At 36.5% G+C, this 22,001-nt stretch overlaps 1 long non-coding RNA gene across 2 annotated transcripts in view; it reads left to right on the top strand.

Annotated features, from left to right (window-relative positions):
- LOC138826502 (uncharacterized) overlaps window positions 1–22,001 on the top strand; it is a 36,890-nt gene that overhangs the window by 4,555 nt on the left and 10,334 nt on the right. For both annotated transcript variants that reach the window (XR_011371729.1, XR_011371730.1), the window contains exon 2: window positions 13,033–13,142. This is a non-coding gene — a long non-coding RNA (uncharacterized lncRNA). The remainder of the gene's footprint in view (window positions 1–13,032; window positions 13,143–22,001) is intronic.

Raw genomic sequence — 22,001 nt, 5'->3', positions numbered from 1 at the left:
GGCAATGGAAAAAGAGATCATAAAGAATTATATCTGCCATTTCAGCCCAGGAATGACACATGTGACAATTTATTTCAATGATGAGAAATAATTGCATATCTCCAACGATGTTAGCTTGGTATCTAGTTAGTAGACGGAACATAGGGTTTTATTTTTCTGAGTTTATTTTTTATTATCATCAGTTTGTTGTACAGGAGGTAGAGGGTCACTGTAGTGTTCTGCCTCCCATTCAGTATTTTTTGGAATTGTATAATTTTTTTTGTGACTTCTTTCTCTGTCTCTCTGACTATCTCTATCTCTGACTCTATCTCTGTCTCTTGGTGGTAGCTGTGTTTGAACTCATCCATGCGTGGCAAGGATATTATTATTTAAGCCATACCCATACAACGTGTTTGGCTTTAGTTATTTGGGGATATGATATTGAATTTTTACCTAGTAGAGTATAAGAACATGCTTTTTCTACCTAAATGGGGGTTGTAGGAATCCACCAACAGACCCAACCGGGAAGTTAGAAAAGTGAAGGAGCTAATGTGTATGTGTATGGGTGGGCAGTCATTTTGTGCTGGTGATATGATTGATAGTAATTTGAACCTCAAAATATATTTTTCTCAAAGACCAGAGAAATTTTAGTATAGATCTTTATAAGTTGTACTATAATAGCCAGGAAGAACTCAGGTCTCTTTTGCTTGTGTGTGTGTGTGTGTGTGTGTGTGTGTGTGTGTGTGTGTGTGTGTGTGTGTGTGTGTGTGTGTGTGCACGCACATGCACATGTGCATGCATGTATCTGTACACATGCTAGTACTGGTAGGACCCTATCTCAAAAAAGTAACCAGTTCAGAAAGAGCTGAGGTGCATGTAGCATGAAGTGCATCTGCAGTGGAGCATTTGCCTAGGAATGTGGCTCTGAATTCAAACCCCAGTACTGCCAAAAATAGTTCCAAACCTCTTGTTCATGGTGACATCATCTCTGCTCTTCATACTGACATTCTGTTCTGGCTCTATTTACTAAGTGAAGAAAGGGATGAGAAAGTAGGGTTAGTGACAGGTAAGTGCTAGTTAGAGCTTATAATTATATGAAAGTGCATACCACTTTAAAAAGGACATTCCTCCGTTTGCTCCTTCTTCCCCTTCCCCCAGCTTAAATTCTTACCCCTCTCCACTGAGGTGGGTAAAGCAGTTGTTAACCTGATTCCATTTCTGTGTGAGGGTGGAGCCAAGATGCCTCCTATCTGTAGGACTCTGAAGCAGTGCTTATGCAGCACATACACACTGTAGGAAGGTTAGGGGTCCCTGCAAGATAGGTGGAAAATGGGAGCGAAGAGGATCTAATTCTAATTGGAACCTGCCATGCAGGATAGCAATCTATTATACGCAGGCTCCTACTTGAAATTTGGGGAAGTGAAGCTTGTAATTTCAAATGGGTTCAGACTTCTGATATCCGGTGATGTAGAGGATTTAGAAAAAGCAACAGTCCGAAATTATTCTAAGTAACAGTTCTCAGATGATTTTTATTTTAGGGTAGAAAACTCTTTAAAGTGACTAGTCAGCTCTCTGAACATCTGCATGTATCTTGGGATGTGGAAGCAATGCCCTCTTTGCAGAAGACAGGGCATAACTCCAAACACAAGCGCAGTTTGCACCCGTAAGATCTACTTTGTCAGCAGGCTTAATTGGGTGGAAAAAGTGCCTCTAACTCTTAAAGCACAATATAAATTTTTAAAAAGTCATAGGACCTAGGTGCCAGAGGAAATCCCAATTCATGCTTCACATGACTAACTTGACAAAAAATTAAAAAAGAGTTGAGCTTGGACTTTGATTAATTTTATTGTAGAGAAAAATGTATTTCTAGAACAAAATCTTTCTTCAGTAATGTAAACCAAATTTAAAATGTAACCTGTTCGGGGTTCTATACTTAATTTTTGAGCCCTAATGAACTATTAGTTTTAAAAATAAAAAATATTAGTTGATATAATCATTTTTGTTTAAAAATATAGAGGTTAAGCTTTACAATGTCAGTGTGGGGGGGGAGGGGGGAGGCTGGGAAGGGAGGTGAAGGGTAAACAAAGGAGGAGGCTGCAATGCTTGGTAAGAAATGTATGCATTATCCTGCCCATGTAATTGTAACCCCTCTGTACAGTATGTTCTCAAATAAAATAAAATAAAATTTAAAAAAAATATAGAGGTTATTTCACTTCTTAACTCAAACTTACTTTATAGATTAATAGGTGGAAAATAATACCAACAAGAAATACCACAAATAAATAATCCTAGTTCCTTAGCACCCAGGGCCCACTGTTCAAGGGATCTGGTAATAATAATGTCTCTGTAATAGGACTGTGATAAACGCTAGTGTGAAACATGTGCTAGTCAATGAAAGATTGTCAGTAATGTTCACTCTACGCTCCTCCTGACCTCACATGAAGATAGGGATTCGATCTCTAGCAAGCCAGTGGAAGTCTTTATTTAGACAGGTAATTCTTCACATGCAACTAATTGAAAATATTCTCTTTTATTTCTTTCTAACTTTCTTTTAGGTATCAGTTCTAGGAGGTGTGAAGGGTGGAACATGTTACTCAACTATAAAGGAAACCCATTTCAGTAGTGGGGTGACTATATATCCACAGCACCCTTGCTTCTGCTGCTCCTACCCACCCACTGTAGATACTTTACTAAACTGAAAGGGCTGAATACTGATAATTCGTCTTCCCCACATGCTTTAGAAATGTACAAGAGAATTCCATTGGCATGTTTGAGCTTTGGAGAGTATATAGTATAGACAATATTACATTGTATAGTCAGTGTTGAGAAGTACAAAATACATAGGTGGTTAAAGAAGAATCAGATAGCTTCCTCATTCAGTTGTGTAAGATATCTTGGGAAAAATGGAATTTGGATAGAGAAATGGAGTTAGGGACATGCACAAGGGGGTGGGAGGGCTAGTAGTTCATTCCCTTTGAATGAAAAAGGTAAGGAAAGTATTGTTCCAGAAAGAATGAGAAGGCCAGTCAGTGTGAAGTTCAGTGTTTGTGCTTTGTCATGACTAATCACAGGAAGAGTTGCCAACTTTCCATCATGAAAATATCCTCCAGGAGAATTCAGCAGGTTCCATTGGCTATTAATTTCTGTTGATGCATTTTATTTGGCATACTCAATGACAGAGGACACTTGTTTTTCTTTCAAATGATGGTTAAAATATAAAGTTCATTAAAGAAATAATTTATGCATGATATTTAAATACTGAGTAAACCATTGCTCCAAGCAAATTGCAAGTATTTAGATTTAGCAGAAGTTTATTACCATATCCTTGAAATTTCTAAATATATGGCTTGACATTTTTATTTAGTACATATTGATTGATATTATTTGGCATCTTGTCTTTATTATTTAACTAGGGGTTATAAAAACAAAGTAATGTGGTGTTGTAGCAAATATTCTAAATTCTAAATAAAAAATATTTGGTTTATAATCTTAACTTTTTAAGAAATACTCTTTTCTTATATGATTTGCATACATTTTTTAATCTGCTAATGTCTGTAATCTTTGACAAAATAAGTAAGATGGAAGGTAAATGCATTATAATCTCTTCAAGTTTTCAAAAAATATGATATTAGGGTTTTCAAGAGAATACAATAATCTTTTATTGCTGTTCTTAAAAAAACTCACTCATGATGAAAGAAATCTGCAGTTAGCACATTTAACACACTTAGGGAACAAGAGAAATTGTCTAGGGTTGCAAAGCAGCTTTTTGTCTTTTTAAATCTTAATGTCTATGCTAATTTCCTAAAGACATTTAATGAAATAAAAGAATATTTTTAAATGATACCTTCTCTCTGTTCCAGGTTAGGGCTTGCAAGGAACTCTGAAATATGTGTGTGTGTGTGTGTGTGCGTGTGTGTGTGTGTGTGTGTGTGTGTGTGTGTGTGTGCGTGTGTGTGTGTGTGTGTGTGTGTGTGTGTGCGTGTGTGTGTAATTAAACACTGATCACAGTACAAAGCTTTACAGTTCAAGTATGTCACAGGTATAAGCACACTTGGCCTAAGTGACCTTTTATGAAAGATAATGATCTATCCAAGCTTTGAGGATGTCACTCTTATGAAAATGTGTAGTCTTTCACAAAAGGCAAATGGATGGTCATCCCACTTTGGAACACAACTAATAGATACCTCTGATAATATTACCACCTCTTTTAGATTCCTACACAAGAAGACAGGGCTCCAACTCTTTGAGCCAAGGTCAGTATTAGAAAAGTCATTTGCAGATAGAAACTAGCACAGATTATTGATGAAACATGACAAATACACTCTAGCAGCAGATTCCACAGGGGTTTTAATTTCTGCAAAGAAAAGCCCAGGAAGGATTTTTGCATATTCATAGTTTCTTATAGCTGAGAAACTAGTGCAGGAATTACAGAAGACAGGCTCCGTATGGGCATGTAATTCAGCTAAACATCAATAAATAACATCAGTGCTGACATGCCCATTGTCTTGTGACAATAGTATTCTCCCCGAATACCTATTGTTATACATTTTTAATCCCCTCAGAATAAATACAAGTTTTCTTTACTTAGTGGTGAAGGGAAAAAAAGAATTCTTGTATTCTGCTTTTGCCAGTTGAAAAGAACAAATGAATATGCTACATTTTTAAGGTTTCAGAGCACTGGAGAATCTATTCCCCAAGGCAAATCTGAATTTACTTTCTGGCATTACTTTTAATATTTAAATGTTTAATATTTAAACGTATGTGATGTCAAGAACCTATAATTCATAATCAATCTGCATCACCTCATCACTTTAGTTAGCCACTCTTTTGTAGCTTTTTTTTCTCCCCAGGGCTGAGGATGGAACCCAGGACCTTGCCCGCGCCCAGCGGGCGCCCTTCTGCTGGGCTAAACCCCCACCCCTAGTTAACCACTCTTTAGTGTCAAAAATCACAGTATAACACACGAGTGAGATTCTTGTTCTATCAAACAATGCTATTGTGACTTTGAGAACTTGCCTAGGTTTTCTTAGTTTTTTGGTCACAGCTGCTAAGTAAGGTTGGAAATCTGAAATTTTACAATTGTAAAATAAAATAAGGAGATAATGTGCTTGGCACATCAAAGATGTTAAAAAAATACAACTTTTCTTTCCTATCGTCTTTAATCAAGTTGAAAGAACAGAGTGGAAATTTAATGAATGATTCATTAAAAAAGAAACTGTCATGAATTTATCCTAACACTCCTATTCCTTTCATTCTATATACTTTCAAGGACTATTTTAATCTCTTGGTTAGCCTCAATTATCACTTAATAACTCAGCCTTGAATAATTTATTTCCAGTTCAAATATTTTTTTGTTCAGACCCTTATATTTGTATGCCATTTAGTATTCTGCACATATGTTTCTGCTACAGTCACTTAGTCTGTTAAAATTATAGATTAATGTACAAAATAATGAGTTTCATTGTGATGTTTGCATATAGACACATCATATTTACTTTTCTCTTATTATCCTCTCAGGCCTCTTCCTTTTCTTTTATAGACACCCTTTTTATTTGTGTATTTTTATTTTTCTTGATTACACACATGAGAGAAAAAATAACATCTGTCTTTGTGAGTGTCTTATTCTACTCAATGTGATGGTTCTACCAGTTCCGCCCATATTCCTGCAAAAGCATTATATAATAATACTTCCATTGTATGTACAATGGAGAATACCCATTCATCAGTTATTAAGTGCCCTGGCTGATTCTGTAGGTTGAATGTTGTGAACAGTGCCACATAAATGTGGGTTGTTGAAGGCATCTCTATTGTATACTGACTTTGATTCCTTCAGGTATAAACAACAACAGGTGGTTGTTCTGTTTTTATTTTATTTTTCATTCTGTATTTTGTCTCTCTGCTCTGTTGATTGTTTTCTTTTTTGTGTAGAAACTTTCTTTTTTCTGTCTGTCAGTGTGGGGCTTGAACTCTGCCTGGGAGCCATCCCTGATCTCTTTTGCTCATGGTTAGTACTCTACCACTGTGAGCCACACTCTACTTCCAGTTAATTGGAGATGAGAGTCTCTCACTGGGACATTACTGCCCTGGCTGCTTTGAACCATAATCCTAAAATTTCAGCCTCCTGAGTAGCTAGGATTATAGACAGCTATGAGCCACTGGCTCCTAGCCTGTGTAGAACCTTTACCATTTGGTGCATTTCCATTTGTCATGTCTTGCTAATTTTTTTTCTTAAGCTAGCACACTCCTACTCAGAAAGTCACTACCTGTGAATGTGTGTTTGCTTCTCCTATTTTCTTCAGTAACTTCAGGTTTTCCCATCTTACATTAAGGTCTTTAATCCATTTTTAAGTAATTATTTTTTTCCACAAAGTGATGCCTTGGATTTCCTTCCAGTCTTCTACCGTGGATATTCTGTTTTCTCAGCTCCATTTGGCAAAGGGGCTATTGTTTTTCAATGAAGGTTTTTGGAAGTTTGGTGGTGAGAATCAGGTGGCTCTTTATTTCTGAGTCTTCTATTTTGTGTGTGTTTTTTTTATTGTAAAAATGCTGTGTACACACACACACACACACACACACACACACACACACACACACACACCACATTTTCTTGATCCATTCATCTAGAGGGGCAGCTGGGTTGGTTCCATATCTTAGCTATGATAAATAATGCTGCGATACACATAGTTATGCTGGTAGCTTTAGTATGGCCTTCTTTGTGATTGTTTGGGTAAATGCCCGAAAGTGGGATTGCTAGGTCATAGGGGAGCTCTATGTGGAGTCTTTTGAGGAACCTCCATAATGCTTTCCAAAGTGTAAATTGTGCTGGCAAAATTGGTTATTCACCTGTAGAAAACTTAAGCTAGATCCTTATATATCGCCCTGCACCAGAATCTACTCCAAATGGATCAAAGACCGCAGAGTCAAAGCAGATACCCTGAAAACATTACAGGAAGGAATAGGAGAAACCCTAGATCTCCTTGGCACAGGCTGAAATTTTCTTAATAGGGACTCAGAAACACAACAAATCAAAGAGAGGTTGGACAAATTGGATTACATGGAGCTGCAGAGCTTCTGCATGGCAAAGGACATAGCTAGCAAGATTAATAGAAAGTCCACGGATTGGGAGAAGATCTTTACTAGCCATACAACAGACAATGGTCTCATACCTAAAATATACTCGGAACTCAAAAAATTAAATCCCCCAACAACAAATCCTCAAAGAAACAACTGCCTGATTAATGACTGGGCTAAAGACTTAAAGAGAAACTTCTCTGAAAAGGAAATAAGAATGGCCAATAGACAGGTGAAGAAATGCTCAACCACTGTAGCATAAAAGAAATGCAGATCAGACACTCAAAAGTCAATGCCAAAAGTTATGCTAAGTAAAGTAAGTTAGGTCAGAGAGACAAAGGACAAGTGCTCTCTCAAATGTTGTAGATGGATCTGACTCATAAATATACAAGTAAGCACATATGGTGTTATATGCAAGTGTACACAAGCATATTAGTTGAATTATGGTCTTTGCAGGGGAAAATTCAAATAGTGTAATTCCTTAAAAAAAAAAGAAAAAGAAAAACTCACTGTCTAACAAAAGGAATATCAGGAAACTGATACTTGAGAAATGTGTGTGGGAGGTCCTGAGCGGGTGTAGAGTAATGAAGAGAGGAAGGGGAAGAATGCAGTCATAATAGTCAATGTCTATCCAATGGAACCAGTTTTCCTAGGAGAGTGTGGGCTGTGTGGGATGTGGAGAATGATGATAGGGGTGTCATTGATCAAGATGCATTGTACCTATATTACTGAACCCTTTTGTGCAGTTACTTAAAGACAAAAAGAATAGTTTAAATAAAAAGGACAAATGCAGAACAGTATGAGGTACATTCAAAAAGGAGCTCTGATTGAACTTAGAAAGTGGCAAAACCTCCCATGCTCTGGATTGGAAAGATCAACATTGTGAAAATGGCAATACTTCCCAAGGCTATCTACAAATTCACTGCGATACCTATCAATATTCCAACCTCATTCTTCAAGGAAATAGAAGAGGCAATCCAAAAATTCATATGGAACAATAAAAGACCCCGAATAGCTAAAACACTCCTCAATGGAAAGAACACTGCTGGAGGAATATCAATACCAAATTTCAAACTCTACTACAAAGCCATAGAAATCAAAACAGCTTGGTACGGGCACAAGAACAGACCTCAAGACCAATGGAATAGAATTGAAAACCCAGAAATGAACCTACAGACCTATAGCCATCTAATTTTCGATAAGGGAGCTAAAAAAGTAGAATGGAAGAAAGACAGCCTCTTCAGTAAATGGTGATGGCAAAATTGGTTAACTACATGTAGAAAACTAAAGCTAGATCCTTATATATCACCCTGCACCAGAATCAACTCCAAATGGATCAAAGACCTCGGAGTCAAAGCAGACACCCTGAAAACATTACAGGATGGAATAGGAGAAACCCTAGGTCTGCTTGGCACAGGTCGAAATTTTCTTAATAGAGACCCAGAAACATAGCAAATCAAAGAAAGGTTGGACAAATGGGATTAAATGAAATTGCAGAGCTTCTGCATGGCAAAGGACATAGCTAGCAAGATTAATAGAAAGCTCATGGACTGGCAGAAGATCTTCACTAGCCATACAACAGACAAGGGTCTCATATCTAAAATATACCTGGAACTTATAAAATTAAATCCCCCAACAACAAATCTTCAAAGAAACAACTACCCGATATATAAGTGGGCTAAAGACTTAAAGAGAAACTTCTCTGAATAGGAAAGAAGGATGGCCAATAGACACATGAAAAAATACTCAACCTCCCTAGCCATAAAAGAAATGCAAATCAAAACAACATTGAGATTCCACCCCATCCCAGTTAGAATGGCTATAGGCAAGAACTCTAATAACAACAGATGCTGGAGGGGATGTGGACAGAAGGGAACCTTACTGCATTTTTGGTGGGAGTGTAAACTTGTTCAGCCACTCTGGAAAGCAGTATGGAGGTTCCTCAAAAGACTCCACATAGAGCTCCCCTATGCCCCAGCAATCCCACTTTTGGGCATTTACCCAAATGATCACAAACAAGGCCACACTAAAGGTACCAGCACGACTATGTTTATTGCACCATTATTTAACATAGCTAAGATATGGAATCAACCCAGATGCCCCTCAGTAGATGAATGAATCAAGAAAATGTGGTATATATACACACAATGGAATTCTATGCCTTCATCAGAAAGAATGATATTGCCCCATTTGTTAGGAAATGGAAAGACTTGGAAAAAATTATATTAAGTGAAGTAAGCCAGGCCCAAAGAAACTTAGGTCTCATGGTTTCCCTTATTTGCAATAACTAGTATATGTCTGAGTCAAGTAGAAAAGGTCAGAAAGTTGATGTTAGGGATATGAACTCTAAGATATGTATTCAAATGTTTTTTCTTTCAGGTTATTGTTTCTAACACATTTATAAGATTATTTCTTTGTTGCTTTGTATGTCCCTCCCCCATGGTATAACCCCTGCTTTCACTGTATTTGATGTCAGTATAATTTGTGGAGGGGAAGGGAAAAAACAAATCATTTAAAAAGGGATACAGGTGGATCCATTGCAACAATGAGATGTACAAGTCGTTATGTCGAAAAATGAACTTTACAAGTTTGGTAGGGGTAGGGAGGAGGATTGGGTGGGGGTGGGGGGGAGAATGGGAAGGGATGGGAAGGGGAAACAAAGGAGGAGGCTACAATGCTTGATAAGAAATGTACTCATTATCTTGCCCATGTAATTGTAACCCCTCTGTACAGTATTTTCACAATAAAAAAATAAAAATTAAAAAAATAGCTCTGATTGACTAAGATGGCAAGAGTGACTGGGACATTGTAACTATAATTAAAGTAATTAAGACATATTATAAAATTAAAATAATAAAGCTGGAATTAAAGTAATTGAACTAGTTGAGATTGTTTTGTAGAAGCCTACAGTATAATCAGACTGTATTTGATCCTGTTGGCAATGAGAGCAAAATGAGTAGTTTTTGTTTTTATTTTTTGGTCAGCATCATTCATACAAACTTTGGTCTTTAGAAAGTTAAATTGATGAACATCATGTTCAATAGATTAAAAATAGGAAAGTCTTGCAACAACCTAGATACAAATTGATGGAGAACCTATGCTAGGTTGGTGAGAGAAAATATGGAAATAAAGACTGATGTTAAGAGGAATAATGATACTACAGAGCTCCTCAAATAGTTGCACTGTGCTGAGCTTACACCAAGCAATTACCAAAGATTACTCTGTAAGATTTCAGATGGAGTGAGTCATTATAATTACAAAGGTGGTGGTTACCATTTTATTTAGACTATTTGTCAAAAGTAAACAAATTATTCAAAATTCTTTTTTCTTGGCCCTGTCTAATCTGGATAATCTTGCTCTGGATTGAACTTTTGATTTTTTGTAAAGAAGAGATGTGAAACTGAGCATCCTTGTCTATGTTAAGATCTTGATTTTTATAAATAGCTTAGAAAGTTTCCTCTTTGAGTATAATAATGACTGTGGGCTTGTAGGACACTCACCACTTTACTGTGTTGAAGGATGTTCTTCCTATTCTTACTTTGTTCTAGTTTTATGATGAACAGGCATAGAATATTGTTAAGTGCTGTATATATCTATGGGAATGATCATATATGTTGAATCCTTTATTCTGTTAAAGGGATATGTTGCTATTTGTTTGCTGTACCATTCTTTATCATTGGGATTCTGCTTTATTAAGTGAATAATCATTTTGATGTGCTGTGAGAGTTAAACTGTGTCTATTTGTAGAAGACATGTTTTTATACACAGAAACTTTTAGATCTTGATGAGGAACATAATCATTCCTGTAATACTAGATACTCAGGGTCATGCTTAAGGTTTGATTCTGTATCTCTGTGAAGAATATTATTGATACATTGATAGAAATTGCATTGACTATGGACATTGTAACCATCTCAATTATTCAGATACATGAACACAGGATATCTTTTCATTATTTGCACCTTTTAAAAATTTCTTTATTGAGATTAAGTGATTACATAAATTTCACAGTATTGTGGGATAGTGATACTTAACTAAAGTCACAAACATATTTTAACGTTCACAAGGCAAATTGTCATTATCATGATCTATAAAGCTTATGAACTCTACAAGCTTAATTTCATGAATGAAACTGAAGGACATTATATTAAATGAAATTTTGTACAGAGAAAGATAAATATAAATGATTTCACTCAATTTTGAAATCTGCCATTGCTTTTAATCTGATAGGCAGAGAATCCGTGTGGTTTGTGTATCTCCAGTGGTTAGAAGAATCAGGAGGTTTCAAAGGAAACATAACCACTCTTAAATAGGAAACATAATCTCACAAAGGTCTACTATGTGTTGGTAGGTAGCTCCTTCCTGTCATCCTAGCTATTCAGGAATCTAAAATCCAAAGGATTAAGATCCAAAACCAGTCCACCCTGGAGAATATGTGCTACTTACCTAGTCATTGTATTAGAGCTTTGTATTTATTTCTTTTATTTGAAGAAACATTGATCTTAAAAGACCAAAGAAACATGCAAGTCTCTGAAGTCTAGAAAAAAAATAAAGCATTTTTCAGAAAGACAAATGTCATTTAACTGTCATTTCTATGGTCTTGAACAAGGATTATATGATAAACAAGCCTTGCATAGTAGAGGTAGACCTGAGTGTGCGCTAGCATCAATGGCCATTACTGCCTTCAATGCTCACTCTGTGGTATGTAAACACACCATGACCAGGATGCTTACGTTGAACTTAATATTTCAAACATTTTTTTTTTTGTCCCTCGTGGGGCTTGAACTCTGGGCCTGGGTGCTGTCCCTCAGCTCTTCAGCTCAAGGCGAGCGCTCAACCACTTGAACTACAGCGCCACTTCCTGTTTTCTAGTGGTTTATTGGTGATAAGAGTTTCATGGACTTTTCTGCCCAGTCTGTCTTTGAACCATGATCCTCAGATCTCAGCCTTCTGAGTAGCTAGGATTACAGACGTGAGTCACCGGTGCCCGGCTCAAACATTCTTTTGTGTGCCAGAGTTGGAACTGAAACTCAGGGCCTGGGTACTGGCCTTACATTTTTGCTCAAGGCTGGTGCTCTACCACTTGAGCCACAGCTCCAATTCTGGCTTTTTAGTGGTTAGAGATGAGAGTCTCATGGACTTTCCTACTCAGACTGGCTTCAAATTATGATCCTCAGGTCTCAATCTCAGGAATAGCTAGGATGAGCCACCAGTACCAGGCTCAAATTGTATTTATAATAGACTAGAAAACATTTCTTTTTAATACTGATAAAAGAAACTCATATTTGTAAAATAGTCCATGAAAGAAATTCATAAAAGTACAAAAAATAAGGAAATGTACCAATCTTACTATGAAGAGACTTCAGTATATGATTTATATGTTTCAGGACATTTTTGTGACTAAAAATAGGAATTAACTTTTATAAGAGAGTTGTTAAAACAATTAGGAACCTTTTCAACCCTCCCTCCTCTCTTCCTGATGGGAACATTTTCAAATTCATATACACACAATTCTCCTACACATATGTGAGCCTGAGAATTCTGTATACATTTTGTTGAGGAGTGTTTCCTTTGGCAGACTAGACATTAGAGGCAGGACCACCTGATGCTTTTGTTTTAAGGAAAAGTACATAAACTTTAGCTTCATTCTCCAGATAGCTGTAAGAAAATAAGTAAACTAAGTAACACCTATTCCATTCACAGCCCTGGGGAGTAAACATTTCCAGAATTAACATTTTTACTGCTACAGATAGATGGATTCAGATAATACGAATATATTTTATATATATGTAAAGAGTTCTGTAATACTAACTAGAGCACTGTGCTGATAGCAGAATTTTGTGAAATAACTGTTTTTCAATAATTGTTTAATATGAATAGTCTCACCAGACAATATAAAGAAAATGTCAAAATCATTTATATACATAAGAAAGTGACTGGAAGGTAAAGCACTTAAATGTTTTTTTTTTTCTCTCTCTCAAGGACATGGAAGTATGTCAGACAATGCAGATCTTTTTGGATTACTGGGATAATTTGTATGGCAAGATGAAAAGAAAGAAAGCTTCCTGGGCTGACTGGATTGCAGAAGATTGGTATGTGATCAATGACTTTAATTTTGTTTATTGTTCTCTCTTCAGACAACAGCAACAAGTAGAACAAAGAATAAAAATCACAGAGGGGTAACTAAGTGTGGTGGCACATGCCTGTAGGCCTCAGTACACAGGGCGGGGAATAGATTTTTAAGAATTGTAGGTCAAACAAAGCCACACTAAAGGTACCGCACAGCCATGTTCATTGCAGCATCTTACCATAGCTAAGATATGGAACCAACCCAGATGTCCCTCAGAAAATGAATGGATCGAAATGTGGTATATATACCCAATGAAGTTGTGTCCATCAGAAAGAATGGCATTGCTCCATTCATAAAGAAATGGAAAGACCTGGAAAAACCTATATTAAGCATAGCAAGACAGGCCCAAAGAAATATAGGTTACATGTTTTCCCTCATTTGTATGTCTATGACATTCTTATCAGGGAATCACAATTGCCTAATCACTAAGTACATAGGACCATGTATAATGAAACATATCAAAATGAACTCCAAGAATTGGAAACAAGAGGTTCTCTTTATGTCCTGTATGCAGTTATTTCTATTTTTGTGTTTTGTTTTCTGTACCCTTCATCTTGTGTATATAAGCTTACATGATCTGTGGAAGAGAAAGGGGATTACAGAAACAGCAGAACAAAGGATGAACTAATGCAACAATGATTCTCACTTGACACTATGTTGGAAATAAACTTTGCATCCTGGGTGGAGGGGAGTGGGGAGTGCTAAATGGAAGAAAATGAGGGAGTGGGTAACAGTATTCAAAAATAAATGTACTCAGAGCCAGGCACCGGTGGCTCACACCTGTAGTCCTAGTTACACAGGAAGCTGAGATCTGAGGATTGCGGTTCAAAGCCAGCCCAGGCAGTAAATTGGTAAGACTTTTTATCTCCAATTAACCACCAGAAAACTGGAAGTGGCACTGTGGGTCACGTGGTAGAATGTTCGCCTTGAGCTGAAATGCTCAGGCCCAGAGTTCAAGCCCCATGACCTACAATAATTAACTAACTAAATAAATGTACTCATTACCCAACTTTTGTAAGTGTAATCTCCCTGTTCATTACCTTTACAATAAATAAAAAAAATATTAAGAAAAGAATTGTAGGTCAAAGCTAGCCAGGCAAAATACTTTAACAAGTAAGTCAGTTTTCATGGGATATGCTAGTAATGCCAGCTAGATTGCCATAGTAGGTAGACAGATCATGTCCCACAATCTTGTTATGAACAAGATTCTTTATTGTGTCAAGTACATTGTGCATTATTCATAAGTGAACTATATTTTTCCAAAAATGGGGGTAGAATGTAGTTTATAGTAAAGTCTCTGTCTTCTTACTCAAAAATAAGATTTTGTGTCTCATAATAACAAAGTGAAATAAAATAATTATAATGACAAGAGGCTAAATCTGGATTTCTAAAACACTTAACTGGTGTGTATTCTAATACTTGGTTAAGTTGAACTGGTATTTTACATTTACTGAGGCTGAAATACTGTTTAATATAGTCTATTTCATGTTTGAGATGAGCTAAAGAGTATGGATAAGTTATGTTAGTCAAAGGAGCCTTAATAGACTTAAATAGGACATGGAGCATGGAAAGGTTTTTTTCAGGGTTATACTCAGATAAAGTAATTTTGTAATTCAAGGCCAGATCCTTTTGCTTTTCAATAGGTTTTTTTTTAAAAAAAATATTAAGTCAAATTCATTAAATCTCCAAACACTTCATGTACTTATCGTTTCTATTCTGTTAGGCATTACATCCCTAAGAGCCAAACTTTGGCATCAAGTCACTGAAGCTTCTCCTAATTTCTCATTGTCGTGTTAGCCTAAATTTCATAGGAACTGCTTGCCATTTAGAATGAAAAGTTGGGAAGAAGGCCTGAAGTAGGAGGTCAGCTTCAAGTCTCATCTTGGAGGCTGCAGCACAGGACAAGACCTGAGTGCCTGGGAAAGAAGTACGAAAGAATAACAGGAAAGTCAGAGTAAGGAAGTGAGAGGGCACAACACAGGCTTTGCCTTGCACATAGTCATCGGAAATAATTAGCCAGCTGTAGTTTCCAATGAAACAACAGGTCAGGTCTGTAACTTTTCTGAGTAAACATGACATTATTCTCCCTCAAACTGCATGATTCTTCTTGGGACACAGGCTACAACTAGTTTATTCATGGAACCTGAAATCCAACTTTCTTTTGGATCCCAGAGTCTGTATTTTATTGGCCAGAAGATGGAGCCATTATATAAATAATATTTCAAACATCCAGGCTGAAATAGAACCATATTTTCTTTCTCTACTAAATGATTATTAAAAAAACATTTTATGAAAGACAAAGTCATGTCACATTTTGCTGTTAACTTTCTTTATGCAGGAAAATAACATAGCATCAGACACCTAGTATTTCTGTTTTAGTGTGTAAATTCTTCAAGGATATATGTTAGGTAGAGTACAGAACTATGATTACTCTGAGGGTTACATCAGAGCACAGGAACATTTACCAAGAGGGTATCATTTGAGATGTTATTTAATTTAATTCTTGTGCAGTACCAGGGCTTGAAATCAGTGACGTTAGTGTTCCTTAGTTGTTTCACTCAAAACAGGTGCTCTACCACTTGAGTCACATGTCTTTCTTTCTTTCTTTCTTTCTTTATTCCTTCCTTCCTTCCTTCCCTCCTTCCTTTCTTCTTTTTTTGAGATTTTTAAAAGTTCCTCATCATTAATATAAAACTTCTAATATAATTTTTATCTTCATGATTTAATTTTGGTAAGCCATATCAGTATTCACGACTTCTTATTCCATTGAAATATAATTTTTATAGTATTGTTTAATGATCTTATACATTTAATTGGCATTTATTGTAAGGTACCATTTGAATAGCTAATTTTTATTAATTTTGATCTTTTTTCTCCTTTTAGATTTTACACAAGGTTTATCAATCATATTTATATCTTCCAAGAACGATTTGTTTCATTGAGTCTGTATTCTTATATTCATTTTATTAATTTTTGAACTAACTTTGATTGATTTTTAGACTACTAATTTGGGGTTTGGCTTATATATGTTTCTAAAAGCTTGGGGTTCATGATTAGGTGATTATTTGGGATAGCTCTGTCTTTTGTGTGTAAGCACTGCCAGCTCTAAACTTTCTTCTTAGCTATATCTTTGCTGTACTCCAAAGTTGTGATGAATTTTGTTTTCATTTTCATTCATTTCTAGTAATTTTTTGTTATCTCCCTTGTTCATTTCCTATGCTGGTGGGTCATTCAATAGTTTATTTTGAGTATTTCTTCTAGGTTTTATTTCCTTTTTTCCCCTGTTGATTTCAATTTTCAGTACATATGGTTTGATAAAATATATAAGACTTCTTTTCTTTCTTTCTTTCTTTCTTTTTTTTTTTTTGGTTTCCTTTCTGGTACTGGGGCTTGAACTCAAGTCCTCATGTTGTTATTTGGCTATGTTTGTCCATGCTTGGCACTCTCCCATTTGAGTCATGTTTTCACTTTTAAGGTTTGTAGACTTATTCCGCTATAATGGTCTCATGAATTTGTTTGCATGTACTAACTATGAGTCTTAGATCTTAACCTCCCAAGTAGCTAGGATTGTAGATGTGAAACACCAGTGCCCAGCTTCTTCTTGTAATACTTTTTGTGATTTAAAAAAATTATTGTAAAGATGCTGTATAGAGGAGTTACAGTTACACGAGTAAGGTAATGAGTGCATTTCTTGTCCAGCATTTTTACCCCTCCTTTGTTGCTCTCCTACTATCCTTTCCCTCTCCCACCTCCCCCGCTCCTCCCCCACTCCCTAAAGTTGTAAAGCCCACTTCCAACAGGGTATCTTGTGAGTATCATTGTTGTCATCCTATGTCCTTGTTTCTGCATTTTGTTATCCCCTTTCCCCTACCCAAGTTAGATAAATGTATATACAAGATAAAGGGTACTAAAATCAAATACAGTGACAACAGAGGATATACCATAGGGGAAGAACGTACAAAAGAAACAAAAAAATCACATAGTACATTAAAAATAACAACAACAAAGAAAAACCTCTTGTGTCCATATCTTGGGGTTCATTTCGTTTAGCACCATCTTATATGGTCAAATGTACATAGCTTTTGAGCTTTTCTGCTCATCTAACAATTTGTTTTTTTTTCCTTCCCCTCCACAAAATAAACCAACATCAAATACAGTGAAAACAGGGGTTATACCGTGGTAGAGGGACATACAAAGCAACAAAGAAATTATCTTATAAATATATTAGAAACAATAGCAAGAAAGAAAAAAAACACTTGTGTCCTTATCTTGGGGTTCATGTCACATAACATCATCTTATCTGACCTTTTCTACATGACTCAGACATATACTATTTCCTTATTGCAAATAAGGAAAACCATGGGACCTATGTTTCTTTGGGCCTGGCTTTCTTCACTTAATATAATTTTTTCCAAGTCTTTCCATTTCCTAACAAATGGGCCAATGTCATTCTTTCTGATGGAGGCATAGAATTCCATTGCCTATATATACCACATTTTCTTGATCCATTCATCTACTGAGGGGCATCTGGGTTGGTTCCATATCTTAGTTATAGTAAATAATGTTGCAATAAACATAGTTGTGCTGGTAGCTTTAGTATGGTCTTGTTTGTGATCATTTGGGTAGATGCCTAAAAATGGGATTGCAAGGTCATAGGGGAGCTCTATGTGGAGTCTTTTGAGAAACCTCCATACTGCTTTCCAAAGTGGTTGAACAAGTTTACACTCCCACCAAAAATGCAATAGGGTTCCCTTCTGTCCACATCCCCTCCAACATCTTAGAGTTCTTGATTATAGCCATTCTAACTATGGTGAGGTGGAATCTCAATGTTGTTTTGAGTTGCATTTCTTTTATGGCTAGGGAGATGGAGCATTTCTTCATGCGTCTATTGGCCATCCTTTTTTCCTCTTCAGAGAAGGTTCTCTCTCTCTCTCTCTCTTTCTCTCTCTCTTGTTGGTCCTGAGGCCTGAACTCTGGGCCTGGGCACTGTCCCTCAGCTCTTCAGCTCAAGGCGAGTGCTCTACCGCTTGAGCTACAATGCTACTTCCAGTTTTCTAGTGGTTTATTAGAGATAAGTCTCACGGACTTTCCTGCCCGGGCTGGCTTTGAACCATGATCCTCAGATCTCAACCTCCTGAGTAGCTAGGCTTACAGGTGTGAGCCACCAGCGCCCTGCTTAAGTTTCTCTTTTGAGGGAGCTTTTTGTCTTGTTTTTTTTTTTTTTTTTTTTTTTTTTTCTTGTCTTTTTAGTATTCTAAAGGGCTTGCGTAACTCAATTGTCTTTCTCAATATTTGGGAAGTTTTTTTTTTTCAGTATGTTATCTGTCCCTTTCATATGTATCTTTTTTCCTTTTTCTGCACTCATGATTTCTAGTTTTGTCCTTTTTAATAGTATCATATGGACCATGAACGTCCTGTCCATACTTTTGTAATACTTTGTCTATATCTGAGTGTGCTCATTTCATTTTGGCAGTTGAGAAAAATGTTATATGGATTTGTATTTTCAAAATATCTGAGAAACTGTAAGATTAAAAACTTCTGAAAACTCTTTGCTTTATAAAACCTTCAAACCAATGAAAATGATTAAACAACATTTTCAGAACTCTGGGTATTAGCTGAAGCAAAATTTAATCAAGAAATGGATAAATCTCAGCAAATTCCCCACGAGCTTAAGATTCAACCCATAATGCATTGAAAAATCTAAAGTCTACAAACCTTTGGAAGGACAGAAGGAGTTCAGAATTCCCTAAAGTGTCACTATTTGATCTTTTTGTTTCCCTTAAAAAAATATATTTTCAAGGATCTCTTTATCTGGTCTGTCTCAGACCTCTACTTAGCTTTACAGATGTATGAGTGTGTTTGTTTGTAGTAATTTAGCATTGCAGTTATGTGAAGAAGTGATAAGGGTTGAAACAAACAAAGTGATCAAAACTTTTTAAAGGAATAGCTATATGCTACCTGGATGATTCCTGTCAAGATCCAAGCCACAGGGCAATGTTAGGTCACTACAGGGTTTTTCATATTAGTACAATTATAAAAAGTTGAAGAGAAACCTTTAACAAGGATGGGAAGGAAGCTCTAACCGAGAACCAAGTTGGCTAGTGCATTGATCTTGGACTTCTCTACCTCCAAAATGATTAGAAATACATTCCTATTGTTAAAGCCACATTGTCTATGGCATTTTATTATGGTGATCAGAATGTATGAAAACAATGACCACCATACAAATGACAACATGCTAACTACTATGATTGGTTGTATTCATAATTTACCCTTTTTTTCAGGCTCAAAAGTTTCATATCTTTCTTCTACCAGCATATAACAGGCTAACATGGGTCACTGAGTTAAATATAGTGTGCACTCTTCCTTCAAGCCATTTGGCATGGCAACATTTTTAGGTTCCTCAGGAATTTTTTTGAGTACATTGATCTAAATCCCTTTGGTGTACATTGTGAAGATATGAGGGGGTCAAGTATATTTCATATGCTCATTGATCCAGAGAAAATTCCTCTAAGATTATTCATTTTCCTTGGCTTTTGGTTATACATTTATAAAATGCCTTGATGCATTTTTTATTTTATTGTTATGATGTTGTACAGAGGGGTCACAGTTACATGAGTAAGGCAATGAGCACATTACTTGTTGATCATTGTTATCCCCTCCCTTCATGTTACTGTCCCACCATCCCTTCCCTCCCCTATCTCCCACACGCCTATTCCCCCTTCCACCAACAACCCCCCCGAAGTTGTAAAGTTTGTTTCCAATGTACTGTTGTTGCAATGGTGCATCCTGTGTCCTTGTTTCAGTGTTTTGTTATTTCCCTTCCTTCTCCAGATTAGTTATATGTATATACAAGATGCAGGGTATTAAAATCAAATACAGTGACAACAGGGGATATGCCATAGGGGAAAGAACATTCAAAGTAAACAATAACAACAAATAAAATCACATGGTACACTTAAAACAGCAACAATAAACACAGATCTCTTGTGTCCATATCATGGGTTTAATTTCATCTTTTTTTTTTTTTTTTTTGTCATCTCCTGGAGCTTAACTCTGGGCCTGAGCACTGTCCCTCTGCTCTTCAGCTCAAGGCTAGCACTCTACCACTTGAGCTACAGTGCCACTTCCGGTTTACTGGTGGTTTATTGGAGATAAGAGTTTCATGGACTTTCTTGCCTGGGCTGGCTTTGAACCACGATCCTCAGATCTCAGCCTCTTGAGTAACTAGGATTACAGGCCTGAGCCACCAGAGCCCGGCTTTCCTTTCATCTTCTTTTGTCATTTGTACATGGTTTTTGAGCTCTTCAGTTCATCTGATAAGATTATCCTATATGTATACTAATGATTTTTTCCAAGTCTTTCCATTTCCTAACAAGTGGGGCTGTATCATTCTTTCTGATGGAGGCATAGAATTCCATTTTATATATGTACCACATTTTCTTGGTCCACTCATCTACTGAGGGGCATCTAGGTTGGTTCCATATCTTAGCTATGGTGAATAATGCTGAGATCAACATAGTTGTGCTGGTAGCTTTATTATAGACTTGCTTGTGATCATTTGGGTAAATGCCCAAAAGTGGGATTGCTGGGTCATAGGGGAGCTCTATGTGGAGTCTTTTGAGGAACCTCCATACTGCTTTCCAGAGTGGCTGAACAAGTTTACACTCCCACCAACAATGCAGTAAGGTTCCCTTTTGGCCACATCCCCTCCAGCATCTGTTGTTTTCCGATTTCTTGATTATAGCCATTCTAACTGGGAAGAGGTAGAATCTCAATGTTGTTTTGATGTACATTTCTTTTATGGCCAGAAAAGTTGAGCATTTCTTAGTGTCTACTGGCCATTCTTATTTCCTCTTCAGAGAAGTTTCTCTTTAAGTCTTTAGCCCACTTATTAATGGGGCAGTTGTTTCTTTGAGGAATTGTTTTAGGGTGACATAATTTTTTGGGTTCTAAGTATATTTTAAATATGAGGCCCTTGTCTGTTGTATAGCTAGTGAAGATCTTCTCCCAGTCTGTGGGCTTTCTGTTGATCTTGTTAGCTATGTCCTTTGCCATGCAGAAGCTCTGAAGTTTCATGCAATCCCATTTGTCCAACCTGTTTTTTTTTTTTTTTTGATTTGTTGAGTTTCTTGGTCTCTATTAAGAAAATTTTGGCCTGTGCCAAGGATCCCTAGAGTTTCTCTTATTATTATTTCCTGTAGTATTTTCAGGGAGTCTGCTTTTACTTCAATAACTTTGATCCATTTGGAATTGATTCTGGTGCAGGGTGATATATACAGATCTAATTTTAGTTTTCTACAGGTGTTTAATCAGATTTTCCAGCAATGGTCCATATTTTGTCAGTTTTGACAATTTTTAAAATTTTACAACAATTTATGCTTAATTCTGCACGATTGCAATAATTTTAAAATGCACTGTGATTACTTATTGGTAATAATAGGGCTGATGGCAGTTAACTAGATCAATGGTTAGAATTTGGGACAAAACTGCTACATTAACCTTCATCTCACCCAGAGTGCTCAAGGCCAGTATGATCAATGGATCAAGAATGCAATTGTCTTTGATTGTGAATTCCTTCCCATTGCCTCTCTTGGTGAATGTGAAAATGGCCACCTGGGTTTTCCCACTTCAGGAAGGGCTTTGTGATGTACCTGCATTGGCTAATTATTGACCACATGAACATTCCATTCATTAGTTGGATCAAGCTATTGATTAATTTTTAGACTACAGATAAAAATGTGAAATATTTTGTGTGGAAACCATATCTGTCTTGTACATTATAAATATATTTTTTATTATATTTTAGTAATGAGGGTGA

This window comes from Dipodomys merriami, unplaced genomic scaffold (genome assembly GCF_024711535.1).
Source record: "Dipodomys merriami isolate MVZ:Mamm:240054 unplaced genomic scaffold, mDipMer1.0.p SCAF_1, whole genome shotgun sequence".
Classification (NCBI taxonomy): Eukaryota; Metazoa; Chordata; class Mammalia; order Rodentia; family Heteromyidae; genus Dipodomys; species Dipodomys merriami.
The sequence above is the reverse complement of the archived record's forward strand: the minus strand, read 5'-3'. Positions and strand labels throughout refer to the sequence as shown.